Below are 26,015 nucleotides of genomic sequence, written 5' to 3'. Positions count from 1 at the left end.
ACATTGTTTAAAATAACATTTACCTACACTGTAGGCACCTAAAAGCACCAAAACACACAGCCAGACTGAGTTTTAATGGAGCTAAAGTGAATACAGATTTAAATTTTAAATTATGTTTTAAGTTGAATCCTGTTCCATAAATTCCTCACTGCAGGGAAACTTTTTACATTAGAAAGCTTTCAAGAGAAGGGGTTTTCATTACTTGTGCAAGAAAAAAAATATACATAGAACACAGTTTAGTGGGGATCCAAACAATAAAAAAAGATTAAAGACATCAAGAGGAGATTATGCTTAATTTGAATTGTTGTATGATGAATAAGCTTTCAAGATTTTGAACCACTCAAAGGCTAATTTGATGTCTTTTTGTCTGGTAAAAAAAAAAAAAATAAGAAAATATGTAGTAAAATACTTAAAAATTCTAAACTGCATAAACAGGGCTTCCTGCAGATTTGACATAACAGAATAGAGGTTCATTATGTATGTTTTGTACCTCTAAATCAACATGCCACTCTGAGTATTCTAGACAAGTGAAATAAGGAAAAAAAAATGGAAAAAAAGAACTGGTAAATACTAACACACACAAATTTTGCCTCTTGGATTCACATCACAGAGGTGCTAGACATTGTTCTGGCTTTAAGACATCTGTATAAATGAAGAGAAATCATGAGAAAAAGAAATCAGTATTGTTATAACATGGGTCAGGTTTCAGTGATCTTTTCAATTAAGTTTTAGTAAATGTTTCTCAGTAACTGAAAGATTGTTGGCTTTAAGGTCAACTGTAATGGAGTTTTTAAGGTCAGTTCTCCTCCTTTAGAATTAATCCTAATTCTCACACACTGAAAAATCATCAGGAAGAAAGCCATTTCCAAACACTTAAGTATATTTAATACTCCCATTTCCACCCTGATTATGCAGATAACTGACTAGAATAAACCAATTCACTGCATATTCTAACAAGGGTGCTGTTATTGGCAATCCACTTCAACAGAATGACCTGCCCTGGCAACCTGCCTGCAAACAGAAGTGAATTTCCATAAAAGCCAAAAGATTGCTGTGGCCACCTTTTTAGCACAACTCCTTGGCACAGCTTGAGGCCATGTTCTCTTGTCCTATCACTTATTATTTTGGAGAAGGGAGTGACCCCCACCTGGCTAGAGGCTCCTTTCAGGGAGTTGCAGGGAGCAGTAAGGTCTCTCCTGGGATTCCTTCTCTCCAGGGCAAACATCCCAGCTCCCTCAGCCCCTCCCAGCAGACCTGTGCTCCAGACCCTTCCCCAGACCCACTGCCCTTCTCTGCAGCACCTCAGTGTCTTTCTTGTGTGGAGGGACCAAACTGAGCACAGGATTCCAGGTGCAGCCTTATCACTGCTGAGTAAGTGACCACTGCTGACCATGGCAAGTGCCCTGCTCCTGCTGGCCACACTACTTCTGGTACAGCCCAGGGTGCCACTGGCCTTCTTGGCCACCTGCTGGCATTTCCCTTTGGATTGTGAGGGCTCTGTTCTGCTCCCTGTCTCTGTCTTCCCTCTCTAGGGGGCTGGGTACCCAGAGAACAATTGGTCTCATTATTAAAGACTAAGGCAAAGAAGGCATTAAGTTCCTCAGCTTTTGCCACTGTGTTTCCCACCACATCCAACAAAGGATGGAGATTCTCTTTAGACCTCATTTTGTTGCTAATGTGTTTACTGAAACATTTTTATTGTCTTTTACAGCAGTAGCCAGATTCTTGTTCTAGGAGAGCTTTAGCCCTCCTAATTTTCTCCCTGTATTACTTCACAACATCCTTGTATTCTTCCTCAGTTGCCTGCCCCTTCTTTGAAAAATTATAAAGTCTCCTTTTTTTTTTTTTTTTTTTTTTTTTTTTCCCCTGAATTCCAATCAGGAAGAGCACCCAGCTCTTCTCTTCTGCAAGCAGTGGGCCTTTCTGTCTGGTTGGTTGGCTTGATCTCAGAACCTTCACTGTGTCACAAGTAGAGAGGAAATTGTCTGAGTTGTAAGAAAAAAAAGTAATTAGGCAGGTCAGTTCAGAAAATAAAATTATCAAATTCTATTTCAGTGAGATTTGCTGCTTGAGGTAATTATCCCTTCAAGATATGGTGTGCCCTAATGCACTTAAACAAATCCACTCAATAATCAAGAAAGAAAACTTCACATTTCTTTACTGGAAAGATACAAAAATACTTAAGGCCAGTGACTTCTGAAAATTAAGGAAACAAAATTGCATACATACCTTGCACCTCTAAACATCTATCTCATAGACCAAGGCTTTTGCTAATTAAGCACTGAGCATAATACCTGTATAAGTCATCAGGACAAACAGCCAAATAATTCATGTTAGCATAAGCCAAGCCCTCCTGTCACTGGCAATGTTTCACAACTTAAAGGAGGCAGGAGGGACACTTCTTGAAAACACATTGTGATTCTGGGATTCAACCTCAAACAAAACAGGGAAATGAAAAGCCACTTCAAAAGTAATCTCATGACAAGTGTTCCTGGCAAAAATTATTTCTACTGTACGTCATGACAATAGAGCCAGGAAAAAAGCAAATGGAAATGTACAAATTGTTTGTTCCTGTATGAGGTGTGAGAGAATAAAATATTGCACATTTAATACACATTATCTTTTGAGAATGATTGTTAGAGAAAGCATTAATCAGATCTCTTTCCAGTCACATCCAGGCTAGGAAATGTTTTATGCACAATTATCATATATTTAAAAGTCAGGCAATTCAATAGAACTTTCAAAATTTTAAGTTTGCTGCACTTCATGTTGAGTTATTACAAATTAGTGTGTGAGTGCTGCAAATAGAAATGTATTCATGATCAGCAGCATTATAAGGTAACTGAAACACAAAAACCAGACAGATTCAGAGATTTTGAAGATGGAAGGGACTGTAACAGCATCTAGTCTTAATCATGCACCAATACATGACAAAAATTAAAGTATTTAGGGTATTAAAAACCCCCAGTTTGACAACATGATTGAAAGGCAATGCACATTCCACTATAAATAAAGCAGCAGAAACTTGCAGAATTTACTAGATTATAAATAAAAGCTATAATAAACTGAAATTAAAATAAGAAATGGTGTGTGAGTCATCAAGAAAGCCACCTCCTTAAACTAATGGATTTCACTAAAGGTCATCAAAAAAAAGTGAAGCAGAAAGCAAGGCAAAAGTTGATAAAAATAACTAAGGAATCCAGAGTAAAGAGTGACAGTACACAGTTTCAATACAATCATCATTGCTTTTGTGTGTGAAATAATTCACTCACAAAAGGAAAAAATGAAAAAAAAAAAAAGAAATTAATGGTAAACTCTTTCATGTCTTAATCAGAATGATGTTTTGGAGCAAAACATGCTAAAGGATGGAAAAAAAAATTGAGAGTATAATTGCAGAAGCAAAATCTACATTGGGCCCCCTTTTATCCACAAACACTACATGCAGCCCATGTGTGGTTCTGATGATTTGCTGCCATCTAGAAACAGAGCTTCATCTATGCAATCACTACTTGGCTGGTCAAAGACTTTGATTTGCAAGCAAATTAATCCATCTCCTTTTATTAGTCCTAATGTCTTTAGTCAATAAAGTCAAAATGTTCAACATAATTTAAAAAAACTTCAGCCAAATAAATTTAGCTAAAAGTGAAATTCATCTAGAACAGCGTGTCAGTAGCAATCCCTAATCTTTCCACAAGGTTCATAACTGACTTGCTTAAGTGTGTCTTACCACCACTGTGTGATTTTGTTCCACCTGCTCATATTTCAGAGCATCTTGTCCATCCCTGCTCAGGCTCACAGCTTGTTTGGGTGCTAACTGCTGAACTATCACCCAACTCAATTTCAAGGTAAAACAGAACTTGTTTCTTAGTTCATCACACATAGGAAACATAGAAAGGGATGTCTGTACAGAAAGTAGCCCCAAAGCCCCCCAAAGGCAAGTAAATAATCCAATGGATTAGCACACTCTTATTATTTTTCTTGAAAGCGTAAGTCAGATTGCACATTAGCAGTGGGGTTTTCAGCACAACACAAAATAAATAACATGGTGCCTTGAGGACTGTGTTTTATCAGCAAACCAAAGCTAATTTTCTCCCCTTGCTGTTAAGTGCCCTCCCTTTTAACATGGGTCTTTTTAAGGGAATGGATTGGGTTTGCTCTCTGCTGCCAAAGCAGAGTTATTCCACTGCAGCTATTTCTCATTCGTGGTGTTTTGTGGGGGTTAGAAACAGGCTTTTAGTGTTTATTAAGCAATGAAGAATGACATTACTTGGAGACAGCACTGTGACATAAATCAGCCCAATTTATGATCTAGAAGCCAGGCTGCTCCAAACCAGAAATTATCTCTGTTCTTGGTCACGGCTGTGAGAGTCTTACAAGCACAGCACTTCACTCTCCTAAGCCTTTTCTTTAACCTATCCTTACTGGAAGGAAATGGTAAGTTTCTTCAGAAATAAGAAGTAATTGTATTCATCTTCTGAGGCAGAAAGAGGATTCACTCCATCTAACACAGGCAGCTAAAAGGCAAGTAAGCAGGAGCTCTTTCCAAGCCACACCTTAAAGTCAAAGTAGATAAAAAGGCATCTAAAGAAGGAAGGTAATTTCATGCTGAAACTGCTTTCTAAAGCAAGTTAGAAAACACCTCTCTGGAGCTGCCAGCTCCTCTCCAAGGGCAGTAAATGCAGGCTAGGGTAGCTAGTGGCTTAGTTGCCATGTAGTTTTCAGCTATCTAAAGGCAGAAGGCACAAAATCCACCATAAGTGTCTGGAAGAAAGCCATAGAACTTCTGAGAACCACCACTGAACCATGTTACTTTGTAAAGATCAGACAGTGATGGCACCACCCAGAAACAAAGGGCTGAACAGGATTCTTCCTGCAAGTGCTACTACTTCACAGCATCTCAAAAGATTTCCCTCAAAAGGTTTCCATCAAAAGATTTCCACTTTCTTCCAAAAGATTTCCATCTTCCAACTACTTTTTCCAACTCTGCTTCAAGGTCTCCACTATGATGACAGCAGCCAGTTGCTCAAAGCAAATTACATTGATTTTATCATGATGAAAGTCAGATTTTGTAAGGCTGTTTCTTTTAAATTGTTTTTACATAAACTGCTTCAGAGTCCAGGTGAAGGAGGAAAAATAAGAATGCTCAGCTGAAAACATTCAAGCAACATCTGCTGCTTTAAAATAGAAACTTCAACAGTGAGGAAATCTGCTCTTTAACCTTATCACTAGAATATTTTTTCTCATTCATTAGAACACAAGTCCAAGTATGCCTTAGTCTCAAAGGGAAGATTTGCAAGAAAATAAAATCCTTAACTTGCACTTTGCTATGAAGATTATTTCTCTTTATTTATAATATCCTCTAATGAGTTTCAAAATACTTCAAAACCAGTGACAGACATAAGGAATGTGTGACATCAGTATTGTATATAATTCCTTTGAAGTGTTTATTTTCCTGTTGGTTCTCCACAGCCCATTCATGAGTTGCACAAGTTCATATCACTTGATCTGCTTAACTGTGCACTGTCCTTCCTCTGCCAACTGCAACCAGATGAGACTTAAAACAGAGCCAAAACCAAACAAGTTCAATTTCAGAGAAACAAACAGGGCATCTCATGCTAATAGGGAATCTTGAGATCAAACCATTTCTAATTTTACCACAATGTTTAATGGGATTAAGAAGGCCCCTGAAAATGTCTCCTGCATTTTCTCTACCTAGAATATCTTGTCTTCTGCTATACCACTCCCATTCTCCTGTGAAACAAATTTAAGTAACAAGGCTTATTAAAGAGTATTTCCAGCTCTTATGATGGGTTTTGGGTATTTTTAAATCATCCTCTCTATTAGTTTCAGTACTGTGGCTATTACCTGACAATCACATTTCACTTCAGGGTTACAGAGGCCTGGAAAATGTGGTTTTAAAGCTTATACATGTCTGTGAATATAGAAATTTTTCATCATTTTTTTCAAGAAACTGGTTAGATTTTTTGATAGGCTTGCAGCAAAAAATAAAGTGAGTTGTCCAAAATCACATGTGCAAAGTCCCAAAGGCATCTTACCAGTGCTCTAAAAGGAAAACCTGCTCCGAGATAGGGAACTCAATCTGAATAGGAGCTAGAGGTTGAAATCCCAGCCAAAGGATCAACAGAAAGAAAATACAGTACATTGGATGTGTTTTAGGAAGAAAACTTTGAAAAAATGTTTGCAGCCCTGGGTGCTTCCATCACAACAAGCTCTGTTGAGAATTTGTGACACTGCCTTTCCCAGTGCCAAAGCACACACTGAAGTAGTTTTACAGCAGAATGAAAAGTACCCACAACAGCTCTCCTCACAGGCACCTGGATCAATTTATAATTGCCACTTCAAAGAGCACACATTGGGACACCAAAATTATTCTGACTATACCCAGGGAGAAAAAAAAAAAAAAAAAGAAAAAGAAAAAGAAAAAAAAATGGAAAAACTAACTCAAATTAGGCATAATGTTGCTAAGCTGTCCCACCAATAGCAAATGCTTCCCAGAGGAATCCATGAAAACTGACTGTATTTCTTCAAAATCTCCCTTTTCATCCTTGTTTTCTTTTCCACTGTCTGCAAAAAGAAACAACTAAAAGTCCCCAACCAATAGACAGAAGATATTCAACCACTTAATATCTACTATGCATTTCTACAGTGATGCAAAAGCATTTTGCCCTGTATTTGAATAGCTAAACATAGAAATGTGAAAACAGAGCTTCACAGTCCCAGATCTTCCTTTTACTTGCATCCCAACAGTGACAGCAAGCACTGCCTATAAAAATGCCTCTAATGGCCACCAAATTTAGAGAGGCAGAGTGAAGACTCAAGAGATCTGGAAAGAGGCACCAAGATCTGAAGAGAAGACCATGGTTTGAGCATCAGTAAGACATGTCCTTCACAGCTGTAAGCAGTCAGCTGGACTTGTATTTGCCACTGGTTACATGTGCCCTTAAGCAGAATTTTGCAGAAGGAATCCAAGAAAATTATGTTTCATTATATCTATTTGATCAGAGAAACTGCATTTTTTAGTGAAGTGAAAGGGCAGGCCACAAAATACATCCATGAGAGATGGCAGCCTGTGTGCTTTAATGTAGGAGAGAAAGCTTAGCAGCACCAACCATTCATGGTGCAATTTTACAGAGACTGCATAAAAACCTGAAAGTCCTTCCTGCCGTAACAAAAGAGCAATTCATGTGCAAGAGAGCAGGAATCCATCCCTCCAAGCAGGGATTATTGCTGCTGGTTGGTAGTGAAGGCAGAATAGGGCACTTCATTAGGTCCTGGCATTCCAATGCAATTGTATAACAGAACCCCAAGGTAGACCCTGGAGAATATTCAAGTCCCATAGATCACATTTAGAGATTGTTTTTTTTTATATCTAACTTGGCAAGTTCTGCTGATGTCTCTGTGATGCAGCAAACTTTCTGGAATACTTAATTAATCCAAAAGCCTGGAACTCAAACCTGCTACATCCATGTTTTAAAGTTAAAAATGGCTCTTTGTTGTAACAATTTTGACAATAATTGAATTGTCAAAACAGCTACTGAAACCAGCCAACATCAGTCCCCAGTACACATTATCCTTTCATAAATGGAAAAAAGCCTGGGGGCTAGGGACTGGGAAATTAAATAAACTCTTGTACCATTCCTTCCTTAAATGGTTTTTCAAGTGATCAATTGTGTAAGGCAAATAAAAATAACCAAACCACCTTTTCCAAAAAAAAACTGACAGAAATGGAGATAGTGCTCTCAGCACATAAAAATTCTTCTCAATGCAATTACTGGTGTCAAGTAAGGTTGCTGAGGGTACATGCTACTGAACATAATGAGAATGGATTTCCAGCAATTATGCAGCATATTTGACTGTAGATGTCAGAGGTATCAAGCTGATAAAAAAGCCACTCAGAATATGGTTCCTCCTAAAGCATCAGGAATATTTTTACTTTTAAATCAATCCACATTGAGGCAAGCTCCTTTAAATCTGATGACTTCAGTTTTTCAGGGTCTCTGCTCAGAAGTTAATCTGACTGAAAATTTTAATTTTTTGTTTGGTTTGGGTTTTTTTGGTAGGGGTAATTTTTCAACAACATCTACTCTCTTTTGCTGGCCATATTAGTGCCAGCTGAGTTTCACTGACAGCCAGACAGGAAACTCCAGAGGAGCCAACATAAGGAGTTACCCACACCTGTTATAACTCAATGACTGCTAAGGAGAAGGGTGGGAATGGGCACTTACCTTTGGCTGAGATGAATTTTACTCTGGAAATTGCCTTTTCTTTCCATTTGCTATAAAAAATGAGAATGAGCAGCTCAAAGATACAGTTTTAACTTTGAAAACCTGCTTTCTCCAGTTAGGTAAATGAACAGGCAGTGGGATGGTATGTCTCTTTTCTCACAGAATTCTGCTTTGTTCTGCTTCCCAGTTATATTTCAAATACTTTCAAGTTGGATCTATATGTTCCTATCTTTTTTAGGTGCCCACACTGGGCAGAAGTTAAGCATTTGAATAATTAAAATCTTACATGCAAGTTTAAGGTGTCTTTACTAAAAGGAAAAAAACCTCAAAATTTATTCAAGGAACAACATGTTTCTTAAAACAAAGGTTTTCATAATGCAAAAACCACCCAAAAATAAAAGATCAAAGTTACTACTTGGTTCTGATATATAGGAATCAAAACTGCTCTCTCTAGAGGCTGGGAAGGAAAGTCCAAAAATGCAAATTGGGATGTAGACCTTTGGTGGGAATTTTTCTAAGAGATGAATGTATAAGATAGAATATTTAACAAATTGGGGGATGTATTAATGCTAAAATAATAAATATTTGCAGCAAAAATACTCCCCCTAGCTATGGAAAGTAAAATAATTGACTTAGCCAGGTTATAATTGAGCAAGGTCAGATTAAAACAAGCTGTGTTGAATGGAGTGGTAGATTCACAGAGCTCAATCACAGCTCAGGCAGTTAAACAACTGGAAAACATCAGTGAAATCTTCAAGAGCACTTTTGAGGCAGACAGGGGCTCTTCAGTCATTTGCTTGCTCTCATGACCTGAATACGATGCAGCAACTTTAGCTAGAGACAGGAGAAGCACAAGGCAAAGATTATTTGGTATTATAAAGACAATCACAAGCCAGCCTTCTGTTTCTTTAGAATAGGCAGGTTTTTGTGAGATGTGCCTAAGGAATTGCTGCAGGACCTGAATCAACCTAGTATTGGAGAGTTTTGGATCAATGTACCCTCTTCAAGTATTCCAAAGGAAACCGTAGGGACTTTTAAAAATGTGTTCTTCTGACATGCCAAAGGAAAGAAAAACCCCATAGAACTAAAAGTGAGTGAGGCTGCAGAAAATAGCAAAATAAAGCACAGAATCTCCTCCTAGAACCTGGAAAATCTCTACAAAACCAAACTGCTGATGACTGGCAATAAGAGCAATATAGTTATTACAAGTCTGTAGTGCTGCACTGTTCAGCAAAGACACTGAACCACTGCAAGATGAAGGGAATCCTGAAGGCCAGAGGAGCACTGGAACACTGGTAATGTTGGAGCAGCAAGGCATGCCTTTGGAGCTCAGAGGCAGAATAGCATCTCTGATCAAATTTACCCTTGACTAGCCATAATTAGATTCTCAATCAGAGAGCTGGCTGAGGACAGAAGATGCTGACAAGGAGAAAAATGTTTTGGAGACTTAGACAGAACAGCTATGCACATCCATAATCTAAAAGCTGGATCTGATAAAGGGTTTGGGTGAGCCTGGACTGGAGGCTACAATCTCCAGCTTCTGGTGCCTGGCTCCCAAAAGGGGAATCAGAGCAGGATGCAGTCTGATAATGGGACTTTACAGCAATCCAAAATCACATCCAAATTCTACACATCCTACCCAGTTGCACAAAATAATTAGTAAACCTGTGACTGCAGTCACATAGAAATTCATTCCCACCACCATCTCGTTTGATTTCCAAACAAAACAGGAAGGCACTGCTACTGCCCACACATTATTATCACTAATTGCACAGACAGAAAGGAGAAGGCAAAAACCTACCAGGACAGAAATCAGGAAGCAGAAAACTTGACCACTCTCTAAGCCAAGGGTGACTCCAGCTCAGGAAGCATCATCACCAGCCAGGGTCACAGCCCTGCACAACCCAAGTGCAGCAGGCAGATCCAGATGTTGAACAGCTCCACTGGAGCCCCAGGTAAGGTGAGGCACAAACCAGGTGTGAGATCTGCCCAGGAGTACAGCCAGAGGCAAAAGATGAAGCAGAGACAGGTACCCTCAAGGCAAGGGCAGAACCTCCAAGGCAGCCTCCACCCCATTCCTCCTCCTCCTCCTCCTTTTTTCCTGTGTGTGGGCCAAGGGCAGTAATGTGCAGCTCCTCAGGACAGCCAGGGCCAGGCAAAGCAGCATGTCCAGCAAGATGAATGATCCACAGGGGCTGGACAAGAGTGGCCAGGCACACCCCAGGTGCAGGGCTCCATGGAGCAAATCTACTCTGGAGCAGCAGCCAGACAGCCTGGAGGAGAAGGAGCTCCAGAGCAGGGGAGCAGCTTGCCTGGCATGGCCTTGGTGGCTCAGTGACCTGCCAGGGACAGGATGGCATGGCATGGGACAGGCTACAGGAAAGAATCCAGGTGGATTTGGAATGTCATGTCATTGACTATGACCTCCTGGGGCAGTCCTTCCAGAGCTCTGCTGCCCTCAGTGTAAAGTTCTTCCTCAAGACTTGGAGGAGAACTCCTACAGAAACTCTCCCCTCTCTTCTCATCTGCCAGGTGAACTCATTTCTCAGCCTTGGGCAGCCAGAGCTGGCAGGACTGGAGGGGCTGGAGACCATCCTGAGCACACAGAAGGTACTGGAGGGGCGTGAAGCCCATGTCCAGTGAGCCAGGGACCTGGCCAAGGAGGAGACTGGAACACCATATAAAGCCTGTCCCAAGGGACGTGGAAAGACCACCTAAAATCCCCAGCACCCCTGGAGATGTGTAAGAGAGGCTGGCTTGGATGGAGCTCTGAACAACCTGGTCTAGTGAAAGGTGTCCCTGCCCATGCAAGGAGCTCAGAACTAGATGATCTTTAAAGGCCTTTCCAACCCAAACTCTTCTATGGTTCTATGATCTACAGTAATGTTTCCACTCCTCTAGTTTATTTTGCTATTTCAAGGAGATGTCCAGGTTTTATAAAATTACTTCTTTGCCAGAAGTAACTAAAGCTTGGATTAGTTTTACAATATTTATAAATACTTACATTTATATTTTTCTATTTTTCTCCTTGTCTTCTTTCCTTTTCAATTTTTTTGGGTTTTTCGGTTGTTTTCTTTATAAAAAACTCATGTGTTTATCAAAGGACCTATTCTTGTCTTTATATATATAATATATGCAACCAATTTTTGGAAAGAAAAGTAGCATCCCAAAACAAACTGAAGACATAAAGGAATCTGATGGTGGATCTGTATGCACATACTCCCAAACAAAACCACACTAATTGTGATTAATAAAACACCACCTCTCAAAAACACATAATTTAATTCCTAAGAAAACTCTGAGTAAAAAATGGAAAAAAGTTTTCCCAATGGGCTTTAGTGAAGGGAGATTCACTTCAAAATCACTTTCTGGTTTGTAGATTAAGATTGGAGCTGTCATGTCCCAGAAGGGTTTTATATTTTATCCTTAAAACTTTTCAGCAGTACAATATTGTGCACCAAATTTCTCCAGGCCTCCTCCCCTTAGTGCATTTTAGGGTTTTTCTCTGTTGGTTCTGTTCTCATGCTGTTGCTGTTCCCCAGACCTTGCACGAACCAGCAGTGGTGAGGTTATTTGCTTCCACCACTAATTTGTATACGTGAAGAATATCCACAGACCCCACAAGCAGAAAATTTTTTTCACAGATACAATCAAAACTAGACTTGGAGATTTCACAAATCAAGTTTAAATCCACTTATGTAACTTCCAACATATTTATTCTTTAATGGGGTCAGAAGCTATAAAGAGGTCCCTCCTGAAAAATAAGTATGTCAGCAAAATGGAAGTACATTCATATTTTTTTCTCTGTTAAATGTTCAAAAATTCCCTGAAGGATGGACTATACAGTATTATTTACCTGATTTACTCCAATATAATTAATTAAAGACTGGTTTTCAAGCAGACAGATGCCCCAAATAATGAACATGAGGGTTTAAAACTGGAGAGCAGCACCTAGGCCTGGCCAGCAGCATCACACACAGGCATTGACCATTTTTCCTGAAGGATTGCAGCCCATGGAAAGGTCAGTGTTGGAGCCAGGGACCAGTCTGAGGAGGGAGCATCACACAAAGTGTTATGCATTGAGCACAGCCCCCTACCTCTCATGCCCCCTGCACCCTGCAGGGCTGAGGAGAGAGGAGTCAGAAATCCATGGTTGAAGCTGAGCCTGTGAAAAAAATGGGAGAAGGTGTGGTTTTAATATTTCAGGGGTTTTTTTTCACTACTCAAATCTGGTTTAGTGGGCATTAATTAAAGGAATTTTCCCCAATTTGAGTCTGTTTTACCTCTGACAATAATAGGTAAGTAAGCAGTCTCCTGTCTTTATCTTGACTCATTAACTTTTTTCCTTCCCCCCAACCTACTGAGGATGGGGCAGTGGTTACAAAGATGGATGGGCATTCAGCTGCCAGCCAATGACAGCTCACCATAACACCAAAATTCAACAGTCTCCTTATCTCCTAATGCTTTCTGAATTTACCAGACCTCTTCCCTTAATACTACAGTTTGTGCAAAGAGCTGAAAGGAGCTGGCTTACACAAAATTATGACTTGACTCCCTTGGGAAATGAAAAACTAAGCAAAATAAATTTCAATCAATTTAAATAATTACATAATAACATCTAAAGTATTAATTAGAATGAAATTAGGCAACAGGATTAAGAGTTGTGAACAAGGATTCTCTCCTCAACCTAAAGTGCTAAATCCTCTCCTGCAAATGAGATATAGCAACATGTAGAGAAAAAGAAGAAAAGAACACTGAGCAAGGATCTTCTTTGGAGAAGTGAGGGAAAGGTGTCACAGTGGGCTACCTTTAATGATTTCCTTCTTCAAACAGTAAGCCAGCAAATAGGAGACCTGAGGTCAATGCTTAACTGAGCCTCACAGGATTCAAATCTATATTTTGTGTCTCCTCAAGTCACACTTTACACACCTGCTAAGATGGGGGAGCCTTTCTGGGTGCTCTGGGCCAGAGTGCAGAGCAGAGGGTGATAATCAGCCCATTGAGTCTTGCTGGTGGTCATGAGTTCTGCTTCCTCCTTCTGCAAAGTCACTGAAGCAAACAAAAGCACAATCCAAATCACAAAGAAGGCCCTAATCCCTGCAGTAATGCCTTTCCTTGTGCTCTCTCTCTCTTTTGATCAAAGCAATGCTCAGTTTTTGTACTAGCCCTGGTTACTGGAAGGCAGCCTGATTCAGGCTAGGAGAAGAGCTGCCACTCTGCACTTCCTCTGCTCTCATAGGTGAGTATCAAAAGGTAAAGCTCCTTCAGGCTGAGAAAGGAATTTATCCTGGTCACACATTCTCCCAGTATGTGTTCTAGCCAATTAGGCTGTAACACAAAAGATGTGCAGCTGGACCGTCACATCACTTTTGCAGCTTTGGAAAGGATCTGTTTCTTATGAAAGATTCTCTGTAAACAGGCATTAACTGAAATCTATTTGAGCTGATTAAATTCCTGAAAGCTGAAAGAATGACTGCCTGCTTTTTGAACCTTTTTCAGAATAAGGGGACTTTGGTCCTAAGAGAACTTGGGGAGAGCCAAGTTCAAAACCAGATCTAGGTCCCCAAAACTGCCACATCAATGGGGAACTACCTGTAGGGAAAGATGCTTAAACTTCTATCTCTGATGGGCTGTATTTTTGAAAGGAATTTTCCCTTATGATCTCTGCTTCTCCAGCACTGAACTGGATGATCCTGCTCGGTTCTCAAGCTGAAAAAAAACCAGCTTCACCTCCTTGCCTAGTTTATCAACCAACCCACTTAACATCTTATCCAAGCATAGTGACTGCTTATCAGTTTTCTTTTCTGTCATGGGCTAACCTTTTTGCCAGGCAGCTTGACTTTCAAAGTTCTTTAAAAAAATGCATAGTTTTCATTCTGAAATTAAATTACACCACAGGAGCATTGATGATAAGCAGTATGCACACCTGCATGCAGAAAATCCCAGGGTTAAATGAACAGCTCTTTTATGCAAAGGAAAGAGCAAGCAATGGAAACCTGGAAGATCCAAATAGTGAATCAGAAACTTCACTGGCAGGCCAGGCCCCAGCCTTTCCCTCAACATCTGTTGCTGCTAAGGCTAGAAGGAGCAGTTATTTAAAAGACTTCTTTCCTAATTCTATCCCATTGACCAGGCTGGAAAGAATCAAATTTCAGGTGGGCCTGTCCTTGACACTGAGGAAGCCCAAACTTTTAACTATCTATCCCACAGAAGCAATCCCAGCTCTGACTCTGAACAAGATCCTTGTCTGCAGGATGTTCTTAACCATGCAGCAGGATCAAGGACTTCACAGTAACATCAGTCTCCTCATCTTCCTCATCTTCCACTTCAGCTAAAACTCTCTCACTTCAGCTTATCAACCACTAAAACATCTTTTTTTTAGGGACCCAGGCTTTTAAGCATGCAGAATTACCAGGGACTTTAAATGATTGTCTCAAAATTGTAGGAAAGGGGTCTCCTTAGGTTTTTCCAGCAGTTGTTGACTTTCAAACAGCATTCTCTGACCATATCCACATAGCACATCAGGATGAGACCAGGATGCACACCCTTCCCTCCCACTCCCTGCTATCCCTTGAAAGACTTCAGTGGCATAAGCAGAGAATGTGCCATGTATACTCCAAGATCTCTCCCCTGATCCCACCAAGGATGCCTGGGGATCTGTGTTCAACAATACTCATGCAGCAGCAGGCAGTCCAGGACAGTACATCTTACATGCCTACTGACTTTCAAGGCAACTTCATCCCTCCACTTCGGCCTGTGGAAGAACAGAGAGCTCTCTACTTAGGTTAGTAATCAAATCCCAGACTTCCACAAACTTCACTTCTTAAATCAAACGAAGTTTTAACAAGAGTTATCCAAATATTTTGTTTTACCAGAATCCTAAGGGATACCTGGCCCACTCCCGCCATTCACAAGCTGTTCTCTCACCTAGTTTCATCTGGAAATCTCATTTACTCTTGTCCATACTCACCATCAAATCTCAGTGCTGAGTTCCTCATAATTTTTCTACTTATATTTTAAAGAAACATCACAGCCAAGTCAATGTATGCTGAGGCTTTTTTGTCTTTGTATTTATCATGATATCACCTAGAACAGCTGTTGTTCTCTGCATAAGAATTTAGTTTAAACTACCCAGTAGGTTGACACATGTCCATGGTCTAGCAAGCTAAGGCCAAGTTTTTTGTGAACTAAACTGCTAATTGATGATCAGAGCTGGGGTGAATGATGATGTTCCCAGATCTACCTCACTTCAACACAGCAAAAATACCTGGAGAGCCTGGGTGATGTGAAACACCAAGAAAAACGTGGCACAGACACTTACAGTGATTGCACACAAAGCCACCTTGTGTTCAAGCCAGTGTGAGCTGGCACTGACCCTCTTAGACCTGGACTATCTCCACAAGCCACAGGGTTCTCTCTGCCCCAGGCTGCTTGGCTTCTCTACATTCTAGCAAGAGCCATTAGTGTATGAATGGCAGTGGATGAGACCCTTAGCCTGCAGGCAAACCAGTCAGCCCAGCAGGAAGAAAGAGGAGCTCTCTTTTATGCTAACTTGCAAGTAATTGTGGCAAATAAACAGTTAACCTAGACAGTAACTCACAAAAATTTTGGGTGGCTTCTGACAGCTGAAGAGAAATATCTTGACTTTTTCTTTTTTTTCCCCTGGCTTCCTCTTTTCAATAAATAATTCAATGCTTGGACAGTGTTCAGAAGAAATTAGTCTTTAATTAGAATTTAACAAAATACATTCCTTAAGCTGGCTGGCTGGACTTCCCTCAACAGTCTCATTATCCTTTTTTTAATGGAATAAAAGGCCCATCTACAATCTTCAGGAGCAATTTTATATTTTTACTTTTACCACTAAAGGAGCCTTTATGTTCATTTCCTAGCATGGAATCAATGCCTGCATCATGAAGACAATGCAACTCTCCTGTAATAAGGTTAGTTGTGCCTGTGATTAATTACTTTTGGGTCTTAATGATTCTCAGCATGGGGTGTCTTTTCCTCCTGCTTCACTTCTTGGAACATTTGAGTATTTTTTTCCCTTTCAACTGATGTCAAATAATCACTGGTTTGGATCTTAATAAAAGCACTTAATTGTTTTTCTTTGTTTCATGCTAAGGTGGGACAAGATACTGTTTGCCCATATTATTTATCTCTTTCTTTTTCTATCTTACATCTTTTAAGAAAGAACTATCTCGTTGTATTCATTTAACAAGGGCTTTATCCTTCTAGAGGTGAGTTTCTCTTTCCATCACATACGTTTTTCAGTCATTCCAAATATAATGCCTCTAATCTACTGTCTGGCACATCTCAATCCTCTGCTCAAATCACTTCAAAAAGGATTCCAAGCAGAATATTCAATTAGGAAGACATGACTGAAAAACAAAAATGAAAGTTTAATGATTTAGTTAAAGTCCATGGCTACTTCAGCTAGGTTATCTTCAGCCCAGCTTTTATGAGTCCAAGCTGCATTCAACCAAAGCTGTTCTGGCTGCCATCTATTCATTAGCAAACACCCCCACCTCCCCCCACAAAAAGTACCACAAACAAACAAAACCCAACCAACAACAAAACCAAAACAACAACGAAAAAACCAAGACACAAAAAAAAATCCACACAAAAAAGAAACGAGATAATGGGAAATAAAAGGCAAGATGTCTGATCATTGATCTAGGAGACTATCTCCTGCAGAAGCAGCAGATCCAGATATAAGAAATGACAATGGCATGGGAGAGGGGACTTCACATTGATTAGTGCTTATAGGGCAAATGAGAGAGTTAATTCCTCACTTTTCACAGTAGCTCTTCTAAAGCAGCACAAATGAATTGCTCAATAGTCCCTGTCTTAGCATGTGAGTTGCTGCATGGATTCTAGCTATGCTTGAGAATACAGGGAACAGAAACAGATAACCAAAATTAAAACAGATGGACCCCATCTCACAAATTGTTTCTGCTTTGTAACCAGCATCCTCAGAAGATGTAGCACACAGACAACCTGACTGGCTTATCATACAGACAGTTGATTTTAAGGTGGTTATGATTATCTACTAGATTATACCCTGGCAAGAACTTTGAATGCAGAGCTGTACACCTACAGGGCTTCTGGCAACAGCTTGCAATGGGATCATTAGGGAGAATAAAAGCACACAAAACTGGAAAAAGAGAACTTTCTCCCATGATTAATACATAATTTATAAATGCCCCACTATCATTAGTAGCTATAAATATTACTACCCCCAAAAAAGCAGAAAGGTTCAATATAAATAAGAAAAAAAATCTTTTCAATATGTTGGTAATTAGAGGACAGACGGAGTCACAAAAATTTCATATGGGGGAAAGGGAAAATTCATTAAATGCCTGAGACAGAAAAATCATCAAGGCTGTGCTATGCTTCTGAGGTTTCATGAACAAGGTGGAAAAAATCTTAGCTAAAATAGAGTACCACCAGGGCCTCCTGCCAAATATAACAAACAGTGAAGGCAACAGTGGGAAAATCACTCCTCAACAACAGGATACGTGCAAAATGTCCAGGGCATGATACCAGAAAGGCTGCAGGCCATCAGGAAAACCACAGGAAGCAAGACAATCTACCTTGCTAGAAGATGTTAAAATATCAGCCTTGACAGAAAGTGAAGGAGGACAATTATCATTAGGGCCACGAGGAATTGCCTGACACCAGCTTTCCCACAGTACAGGGAAATTAGCTAGCTTACCTTGTTTCACTCTGGTTAATAATCACACTGGTTATTAAAGTGTTATTTAAGGCACTGGAAGGATAAGGGTTGGGGGGGTACAACATGGGTACCTGTGCCAAGTCCAAAAAACCCAATGAGTTGTGAGAAGGGCTATGGGGAGCACTGAAAGTGTATTAGATAGTGAAAAAGTGTGTGCCATAAATGTCACCAGTCCTCTCTACACCTCTGGATTGTGTAGGCTCACATGAGCTCACAAAGAGTTTACATATAGGAAATTAACTCAGCACTGAAGGAGGAATTAGACAATTAGGCTACAGCAAGCAGAGATTTCCTGGAAATCTCTGATTCTGATACACTGGCAGATCATAATGTATGTGTTATGGCAGAAGCATTTCATAAGCTTAGGAACTTATGGATTTGATGAAAGCAAAAAGAACCTGTGACAAAATAAACTCCAAACCACCATTTTGGTGAGGTAATAAAGGTGTAATGAAAATGAAAATATTCATTGGGAAAAAAAAAAACAACAAAAAAACAAAAAACAACACAAAAGAAACAATCCAAAACTATAAAATAAAAAAAAAACCCAAACAAAAATCCCCAACAAAAACAAAACAAAAAACAAAACAAACAAATAAAGAACCCAACAACAAGCAGAAGACAAAACCCAAAAAAGGAACCAAATCAAACCTCTTTAAATGCTGTAAGACTTCCAGGGGTTTGTGTACATAGATGTAAGACAGCTATCTAATAAAACTGTAAGACAAAAAATTAAAAAAAATTTGAAGTCTCAGGCGCTCATCAAATAATTCGTTTGGGATCATACATGTTTCTACCAGAATATTACCTATGTTAAACTTAACTTAGTAATTTCTACCTTAAGTACAACAGCCAGTCACTGACTATTCCCCAGCAGCTTCAGGCTGCAGCATGCCACAGTGTTTACTATGCATTTGGAATCTTTTGCTATACAGATTTTACCAATTTGGGCTTTTTAGCCCAAAAAGTGTTATTTAGAAGAGGAGTGCAAAATGTTTTCAAAGCACTCCTTCTGAATGTGGGATATAGGTTTGGCTAGGAGAGAAGTACAGTCTGAGCTCAGTTTCCATAGTGACTTTAAGAAATCACAGTGCAGACAGAAACTTGCTCAGAATGATTCTAGTTTTGCCTCGCAGCAAGGTTTTGTGCTTTCCACATTAGTGGCACTCTGAAATCAGTCATGCCTGCAGAGATAAGCTTTTATCATGTTAAGATCTAGGGTATTCTACTTCTATTTAAACACATAATTTGAAATATTCATTTGACTTTTCTGGTTGTAAATTCTGGTTTTGGCTTCTTTTTCCATTTTGCAGAGCAAGGAAAGAAGAGTCTCAGCCTGGGTGGCAAAATTCTTCTGATTTCTCTATTCCTTGTATTCAGAGGGGAAAGGTCACACTGTAATGACAAAACCATAGGAAGCCAGCTATGCTAGAATTAAATTAGAATTCATGCTCATCTTCTCTGGAACAAGCTGACAGCTTCTCTTCTCCTTCATTAGCAGGAGGCTGAGAGGGGAATGCAAGTGTGCAATAGTATGATTTAAATAGCAAATCTGAAGAGGAGGGAATGCGATCACCACAAGTAATCATTACCAAATGTGACTTTATGGAAAATACCAGCATACAGTCATTTTGCTTTCATACATTTCCCCTAAGGAAAGCAATATAAAAATTAGATGTTCAAAGATTTCACAGTCACAAGAAACAAAATGCCTCTTGGAGTAGCCACACTCTGAACAAGTATCACATGGCAGCAAAAGTATTCCAGCATTAGCTTTCAACTTTTACTCTGTCTGCATCTAAGGAAAACCTGGAAAAATAACAGCAGGCTTCCTTCTGTCTAACTCACCTACTTAAGAAGCCAAGACAGACAGCACCAGATGTCTAAGGAGCAGAACCACACATCTATCTAATGAGAGCTCATCCGTAAGGAAAAGGGCACATTTCTAGATTATATTTTATTGTGAATGTTGGAAATCCCTGATCCATTTCAGTGTATGATAAGTTGTTTTCTGGGGATGCAGAAGGTTGCTTTTAAGTGGAGAAAAATGAGTGTGCACACAGCTCTTAGCATAAAATGGTGAAGCCAATTGAAGAATATATCCTGAAGAAATACTTGGGAGTCTATTAAGAAGGCAAACCACTGAGGCTCTTCACAGCCTTCTTGTTCTCTTTAGGGAACTCAGATGACTAGTGGCAAATATCTCTGAAGGCCATATAGCCAAGTCTCACAGCTGGAAGATGTAGGCTTCCTACAAAGCCATGGGAATTTGACCCTAAACTTGCCAAGTGCTGCACAAAAGGCCATCAGCTCTCTGCCCAGCATATGGGCCACAGGGGCTCCTCATTTTGGGAAGAGAAGGATAAAATGAAATTTTAAAATGTGATCTGCCACAAGGCTTTTGAGGAAACAGCTTATCTGATTTGAAAATCAGAACTAAAAGGCAGCCCTTGTATGTCCTCCTGTTGCATATGTCCACTGAGAGGGCAGATCTGTAATTGTGAAAGGAATAGGAAGAGCTATTATCAGTGTATTCCCTCTCACTGGTTTTCAATACCAGTGATCTAAGGCTAACCAAAGGCATGAACTACTTCACCAGGGATATTTTCATACACTTTTCAGGTAAGAGAATGGATCATTTCCCATTGCAAGGATGGCTACATCTTTCAGAAATGTCATGGATGCCGTGAATTGAAACTTCTGCTGTAAAAGTTGAACAGTTCTGTTGTGCTCTCTCTCCCTCTCCACACACATATATATACACATGCTACATATATATACTACATATATTTGTATATCATATGTATATATGTTGCTTTGTTGTTGAATAGCTGCAGTTGCTTCAGCCTCACAGTTCTTCTTGACAACTGACAGGATCATTCTCTGTATTTTACAGATGAGCTAAGGCATCTCCCTGGTCTGTGACAGGACTGAGAACTGAACTCTGCACATAAAAATATCTTTTTCTTGTTGAGGAAAAGCCCAGAACACTAATTGTTCTAACACTTAGTGAAGAACAAGTGTTTCACTGATGTAATTTTGATAAATCTATCTATGCCATGAATCACATTAAGATTCAGATCCAGGCCTGGACAATTCATGTCCTCTCTACAATTGTCAGGGTGAAAGCAGTGAAGGCATTTTAGCAGCAGAGGACCTTTGGTAACTCTTTCCTCCAGGAAGTACTTCTTGGCTGGCCTACAGTCACACAGTGATCCACTCACTGATACTGCTCTGAGCTCAATAAGCATGTTCAAACAATGGCAACACTGCTGGAAAACAATTCACAGAGCCAAAAGCATAGATCCTGCCAACATCTTGGCTGAAGCTAAGAGCTACATGCATACTTGGGGAGAAATATGTGGGAATGCCATTCTTGGTGGGAAAGTCTCTGGTCTTTTCCTAGGTATGAAATGCCAAGAAGTTGACAGAAAAGGTACAAGGCTAGTACCCTCTGAAGTCAAAGAAGAGAGATGAGTGTCATTTGGACATGAGGGCAGACACTGATGAAATGGGAAAATTTTGAAAAGAGTAGCAGCACCAGGATATCAAGAGAAGCCATCCCTCAGAGTAACAATATAGATCTAGTACCATTACCAAATGTCTCAGCTCTTTGGATCAAAAAGCTACAGCCCTGATGTCTTTCAAAGCTTTATTCACCTAAAAAGCATGGGACAATTTGCTAGGAAAACAGACCCTCTGTAATAGTGAGGACACAAGACAGTAGTAGGGATACCTTACTAAGTGGTGACTAAGGGGTGCACTGCATCCTTATAGGATCCACCTTGATCCTGGATGTTGGAGTGCAGATACCTAGTCCAGGAACTGCCCTGTGGTCCATTTGCCATCGCATGACCAGGCACAGCTGCTCAGCAGAGCACAGATGTAAGAGCAACTAGCACAGGGCTGACCTACAGCACTGCTGTTGACCTTGCTGCAAGGATAAAACAAGACCAGGGCTGACTGCAGGATGCTGATGCTTGGCACACCACCTGGCTTATACAAACCATGGGGGTTTTTGTTTGGTTTTGTTTTTGTTTTAACTAACTGCATTTCTTTCAGCACAGGAATAAAATTCATTTCACTTCTGTTTGACACTTACTGTCAACGTAGGGTCAGTCCTTTGTGTGTTGGTTTTCACACAGTTCAGGAAAATGTTTGCAATTATTTCAAAAAGAGAAGATTTTTTCCCCCCTATCAGGCATGGTATTTTTTACAGCTTGTTTATACAAGATGTTAACTATGGGTGAGATTTAAGCTGACAACGTCTCCTTAAGTTAAGACTAGTTAATTCTACAGTCTAATAAATTTCAACGTTCCTATAAATATAGGAACTTCTCCTTCATGCCAGGCCTAGCTTGACTTTGATAGTCTTTGAGAGAAGGTTATCAGGTCCTTTTATAAAGCTGATACAAGAATGGAGAGTGATCCAAAATCTAGACCATACTTTGAAGGGCATCTCACTAGTATGATGAAAAGGAGCTGCTTTCCACCTAGCATTGGTATGACTGTCTCCTTCTCTCTTGCCAATACATTGGCAGTAATACTAGTAAAATGTCATTCTTTAAATGGAGGTAGTTCTGCTGGTACACAGGAAAACAATGCTAAAAGAATAAATTAAAAAGCCCTTAAAGAGCAAATGAAAATATGACTGATTAAGGCACACCAAATACTAAGATACAATTAGTGTTTAAATGTTCCTGAAGAGGAGGGAATACCTTTTTGTTGCTTTAATGTTAGCAGACTCCCTTAGTTTTTGCCATCATCACTAGGAACTATTGCATTCATCCTTCATCCATGGATCCCTCATGGAGGAAGAATCTTGGACAGACAGGTCATGCAAGGCCAGCAGCAGCAACATAAACAGCCCAAGTAGCTTGTCTCCCCACTCTGCTCTCCATCTGCCTGGAACACTTCAAGCCTCAGGTAAGAGCAAAGAGGGGCCTGAACTGGTTACAGGGTAGATTGCTTTCTTCACACCCAGTCACGCACAGCTGCAAGCTCCTACTGCCTGTTACTTCTTGCCAGGTAAATTCTGAGATGCTACCCTTGGTTATTTGGGCATAAACTGTCCAGGTGACAGTGCCCTTTGGCTGAGTCCTAACGTTTTTGTGCTCAAATCTGTCGTTTCAGTCTAAATCTTATGTGCAGCTGCCTACATCATAGTGAATGAATTATTTTAACTTTCCAAAAATAAGTGTTCACATCCTTTAAAAACATCTAAGCTATTTGCACTGCCAAGGTCTTTCCCTGTCACCTTGACACCTCTTCCTGCATTGGGATGTAAAATGAAAATCTCTGCTCCTTAGGAAAAACTGGAAGAGCTAAAATGCAAGGAGAGGAAGGAGAGTTGCTCCTTGCTGCTTTAAAGGAGTGTCCCCCAAGTGTCTGTAATTTGTCCTCATGTCTGTCCTTGCTCTTTGCTTCCAGTCCCCTCTGGCTTTAGCCAAGCTCAGCTGGAGAGCTTCCAGTCATTTACAGGAATGAAAAGTTTAAAAATAAAATAGGAGCTTTGATCAAGAAAGAAGTTCAGCTAGGAAGGAAAAGGGGAAACACAAGCACTGACAACTCAGGCGAACACCAAGGCGAAAGCAGGTTCATTATGAGCTGACAGACGTTTCTGTGTCTGCAAAGCCAAAACCTTCCCTGCTGCTCTTCCTTCTTCAAAACACTCTGCATTAACAATGAAAATAATGTTCTGTTTTCACCTCTGGCTTTCCCCCCCATCTGCCAGCATTCTTTGCTTTTTCAATTGCAAAAAGTTATTTGGCAGAAGGCATCAGCTGTACTGACCTCGGTGCCTGTGCACGCACATGTATCCACACATGCACCCACAATTATCTGTTCTTGGGTTCCTATTTATTCATGGCCAATTCTCCCTCCTCCTCCTTTATTTATTTATGTCTTAACTTGAAAAGTCCATGTCAGCTGCTGTCAATGGAGAGATCTCTTCACTACTTTTCTGCTATAAAAAGGCAATAAACCTGACACAGAAAGTACCAGGCTCCTCCTAAATTTTTCATTGTAGACACAACCTAGCACATTTTGTATTATATCACCCAGTCCTCCCCCCAAATTCTAAATATACAAAGCAACCTCCACACAAACACCTTGCTTGCTTTAGAGAAAAAGATTGAAAAAACCTGCTCTGCACATGCAGTCTGCATTGTTTGGGATCTCCAAAAACATCACTGCTTGGGATGTGCCCTAAAATGCAGACAGGATAAAGAGCAGGGCAGTTCTGGAGAGCACATTTACAATAGCTGGGATAGTTACACTGCATTCATGACACTGGGGAGCCAGCTGGCTGCTGCCAGAAAAGTGGTAAATGTCTGCAGAACAGGCCTGATGCAGAAACCTCTGGGCAGCAGGTAACAACACTCTGGTCAGTACATATTAACAGCAAAATAGAACCAGGTTATTGCAATCCTAATATTCCTAGTTTCTTAGCTTAAACCAAAAATCTGCAAATGGACTCTGGGTGCTCTGTCTTGACCCTTTACTCTTTTTTTAAAAAAAAAAAGACAACAAAATAAAGTAACTGTCACACTAATTAAAAGCACAAGTGAACCAGAGGAAGATTATCTGCTAAGTCAAAAAACTACAAGGCTTATTTGACTAATTCTTTTGTTTATTACATTTTCAGATCGTGTTTTGATATTCAAAGGAAAAAAGCACACATAATTCAAAATGAATACTCTCTGCCCTTCACAGTTCCAGTGCTGAGGTACTGAAAAAATGGCCTTTCTTCAAACTCAAATACATGTTTTGACCTGTGATTAATTTTTTGCCTTGCCTTTTTACTTTATCATGAGAAGACTAATCTACAAGAAAGAAAAATTACAGTAAAAATGTAATATAAAGTTACTGCATGTGCTGGAAACCTAGGTATTTTTCAGTAAAATCACATTTCCATTTTGACAATTACCTTTATACCCCAAAGTAATTTTTTTATTTCATTTTATTTTATTTTATTATATATGTGAATTAAGTCAATAAAAATTGCATGTGACTGCTCTGTACTATGTATTTTGGAAAAGATGTTAAATATTGTAGAGGTATAATCTACGTGTATAGTTCAATATTTATTATTTTAAAATTACTACATGCATACATATGGATGAAGAGACGTGTTACGTGCACAGAATTCTGTGTTTTAAAATCAGAAATGACAACTAGATAATTTACTCCAATATGCCACACAATATAAGCCTGTGAAGCCTGCTTCAACCCAGATAATTATTTTGCCACAGTATATCTTGCATCACCTTCTTTGTTGAAAACTTCAAGGGCTTGTTGGTTTATCCCAGCAGTTAACCACTCTCCCTGTTAAAATCACATCCATTGTCCCCCAAACTCAACAGTTTCACTTTCAAATAGATTTTGTCTGGCTTTAACTCCCAGCCATTGCTTCTTGTTATGCTTCTTTCTGCAAGATAAAAGAGCTTTTTAAGAGCTCAGCATTTCCTTCTCACAAAAGTGCTTGTGAAATTCACTCACCTAGCCACCTTTCTGTGCAATGAAGCTAAACAAATGGAGTTCTGTAAGTCCTTCACTGGAAGATGCATCTTACAGTTTCCCAGTCATGCTTTGCAACCACTTTTTCAATGTCATTCTCAAAGTGTATGCAGGAGATGCAAGCATGCCATAACAATCTTCCAAGTATGAAGCCATTATAATCCTCCACAAGTCAATAAACTCCCACCTATTTTAAAATTAACAAAACCAAGGCAGTGAAAAGGACTGGCTCAGCTCTTTGAAGAGCAAGTATTAGAATCAGGATAAAAACACAAGAATAATTTGGTCACAGACCTGATTCTCATGCCTTATATATGACTAAAACTCCTGCTTCTATTACAGCAGCTCCAAAGTAATGTGCTGCAGTGACTCTTTCCAGCATGTTTAAAAAAAGCCAGTGTCAGATTCTGGGGAATGAGATGCTGGGGAACAGCATCACAGAAAGAGACTTGGGGGTTCTGGTCAATGGCAAGCTGACCATGAGCCAGCAGTGCCCTGGCAGCCAGGAGAGCCAG

At 39.9% G+C, this 26,015-nt stretch overlaps 1 long non-coding RNA gene across 2 annotated transcripts in view; it reads right to left on the bottom strand.

Moving 5' to 3' along the window:
- Positions 1-25,764, bottom strand: part of LOC130249596 (uncharacterized) — a 70,175-nt gene extending 44,411 nt beyond the window's left edge. Inside the window, exons 1-4 of one of the 2 annotated variants that reach the window (XR_008839824.1) lie at positions 25,483-25,764; positions 25,251-25,411; positions 13,176-13,295; positions 12,344-12,411 (exon numbers count right to left, since the gene is read on the bottom strand). This is a non-coding gene — a long non-coding RNA (uncharacterized LOC130249596). Of the gene's footprint in view, positions 1-11,981; positions 12,412-13,175; positions 13,296-25,250; positions 25,412-25,482 lie in introns of those variants that run through there. The other variant, XR_008839823.1, reaches the window with a different exon arrangement.
- Between the last annotated feature and the right edge of the window lie 251 nt (positions 25,765-26,015).

The sequence above is a fragment of the Oenanthe melanoleuca genome, chromosome 2 (assembly GCF_029582105.1).
Source record: "Oenanthe melanoleuca isolate GR-GAL-2019-014 chromosome 2, OMel1.0, whole genome shotgun sequence".
Lineage (NCBI taxonomy): Eukaryota > Metazoa > Chordata > Aves > Passeriformes > Muscicapidae > Oenanthe > Oenanthe melanoleuca.
The sequence above is the reverse complement of the archived record's forward strand: the minus strand, read 5'-3'. Positions and strand labels throughout refer to the sequence as shown.